At 51.0% G+C, this 2,562-nt stretch overlaps 1 protein-coding gene across 2 annotated transcripts in view; it reads left to right on the top strand.

Annotated features, from left to right (window-relative positions):
• Znf341 (zinc finger protein 341) overlaps positions 1-2,562 on the top strand; it is a 41,681-nt gene that overhangs the window by 250 nt on the left and 38,869 nt on the right. The window lies entirely within an intron of this gene.

Genomic DNA, 2,562 nt, shown 5'->3' with positions numbered 1-2,562 from the left:
CGGGCCGGAACAGCCGCGGGGCGGGAGGGGGCGGGAACAGCCGGGGAGCGCCGGCCCTGCGGGGAGGGGGCCTCGGGACCGGAACAGCGCGGCAGCCCAGGCCGCTGGCGCGGGAGGGTGCACGCGGAGGAAACAGCCGGGGGTCTGGCGCCCTGACCACCGAGAACTCGAGCTGGGGTGGAGTCCTACTAAATCCAGAGCAGGGAAGGAGGCGCCGCCTATGTGCACAGCCGGGTCTGGGGGAGATCGCAGGCCCAAACCAGTAAACACAGGGCGCCCCTGGGTACTCCTGAGTCAGAACCACCGCCGCCCTGTGCCTGCTTGGGCCACGCTGGTCCCCGATCCTACTGGATCCGATCCTGTGATCGGCAAGATCACAGAGGTGCCCAAGCCTCAGACTCTGGAGGAAGCGAGCGCCACCGTGTGCACCTGCTGGAGTTTAGCGAAGGATAACTCTAGAGACAGGAGTGGAGTTGGGCACAACAGTCGCCGCCAGGGTGGAGGGTGGAGTGAACAGCTAGAGTGGACACTTGTGGGCAGGCCGGGCAGAAGGAAGCCAAGGCTTGCAGTTCTCTAGACGGCAGCCACCTAGGTTCTTGAAGGATCAGTTCTCACCATGGGATGAGAGCGCCTTTTGCTATCTACGAGGGTCCCACTTAACCAGATTCAGTTGACCTTATTCTCCGCCATTTCTACCCCACACCACGCCCATCGCCAATATTGTGGGAAAGATTAGTAAACGAAGGTAACTTCAGCCAGGTGTGGTGGGCCACGCCTGTAATCTCAGTGGTTGAAAGGTGGAGACAGGCAAGAAAATCAGGGGGTTGTTAGCCTTGGTTATATATCGGGTTTGAGGCCAACTTGCGACCGTGAGAAAACGGACAATTAGGAATATGTATGTACAAACTTTGCATACATATATGCACGCAATAACATTTTTTTTAAAGGCCATGAATTTGAAGGAGAGTGGAGAGGTTATGTGGGAGGGCTTGGAAGGTGGAAAGCGAAGGAACTGTTGTAATCAAGTTATAATCTCAAAAATAATAAAAATGTTAAAAATAAATATCTTCCAGAAAACAAAACAAACAAAACCACAAAACAACAAAAAAGACTGCAGAGACAACCCCAGTTTCTGTGTTCTGTGAAGAAAATAGGAGGGATGGTGTGAATCTGGGCAGTCAGGGGCATGGGTGTTTCCTCTTGGAGCACGGTGGGATATTGCATTGTTTTAAATATTTATTACAAGCATGCATTTGTATATTGGATGATGAAAAAAAAATTAAAAGAGAAATCGGAACGTGTGGCTTCACTGGCCTTGGGAGGTCCCCAGCACGAAAATAAATAAAAAATCTGAGTGAGGGAAGCATCGCAGGTGTGTGTGGATCCGGGCAGGCATCCGAAGGACCAGGTGGCGGAAGCAGGTTTGCAAAACCCTGGGGAGAGCAAGATTTCCCATAATTCAGTTCAGCATAGGCGAGCAGCTAGAGAAAAGACCTCCGCTGGTTTGACGAAGCTTCTGAACTTTACCTTGGAATCAGTGTGGCGCTAAGAAAAGGTTTTCATCAAGGCAGCCGCATCATCTGATGTATGTTTTATAAAGTTCAGCCTGTCTTCCGGGGATTGGCCTGGAGGGGGCTGGCTGGCAGCAGGGAGGTGACTGGGAAGCTCGGCTAGACAACTGAGCCAGTGGAAAGAGCGGAGCTCAGATATATGTGGGAGACAGAATAGGTGAGATTTGCCAAAAGTCTAGAAATGGCAGGAAGGAAAGAGTGGGGTAAGAGAAGACTCGGGGTGCCCAGAGGCCTTGCTTGGAAGGACAGTGCCCTGCTGCCGTGCTGGTCATGATGGGTGCTAACCGGAAGAGACAGGAGTGGAGGGTAACCTACTTAATTTGGGGCTGTATTTTTTTTAATTCTTTTTAGTTCATTACGTCACAGCATGCATGCAAGTTCTAAGACACAATACAGAGTGGTTCCAAGAACCGATTTCCCCCAGCTTGTGCTGATGTTGTCTTTAAACTGGTGACTCTTGCCATCAGTGTGGAAGAATTCCATCCCTACCAGCTGATGGGTTCCAGGGATCCAAGATCCTAGATGGTTCCAAGCCACACTCCGCATCCCTCTCCTCCCACCATTCCTGACTCCTGGCAAGCACTTATCTGTTCCTCACCAATAAAATGTTGTCATTGCAAGACTATTTTGTAAGTGAACCTTGCCTTTGAGACTTTTATATATTGTATTTTGCCTACCAATTTCTTCAAAGTGCATCTAGCTTGTGTGCTTGTTGGTGTTTGCTTTTTTTTTTCTTTTTTTCTTGAGACAGGGTTTCTCTGTGTAACAGCCCTAGCTGTCCTAGAACTCTCTTTGTAGACCAGGGTGGCCTCAGACTCACAGAGATCTGCCTGACTCAGCCTCCTGATTGCTGGGATCCAAGGTGTGTGCTACCACCATCTGGCTAAATTCAGGTTTCTAGCCGGGCGGTGGTGGTGCACGCCTTTAATCCCAGCACTCGGGAGGCAGAGGCAGGCGGATCTCTGTGAGTTCGAGACCAGCCTGGTCTACA

The sequence above is a fragment of the Microtus ochrogaster genome, linkage group LG8 (genome assembly GCF_000317375.1).
Source record: "Microtus ochrogaster isolate Prairie Vole_2 linkage group LG8, MicOch1.0, whole genome shotgun sequence".
NCBI classification, from domain to species: domain Eukaryota; kingdom Metazoa; phylum Chordata; class Mammalia; order Rodentia; family Cricetidae; genus Microtus; species Microtus ochrogaster.
The sequence above is the reverse complement of the archived record's forward strand: the minus strand, read 5'-3'. Positions and strand labels throughout refer to the sequence as shown.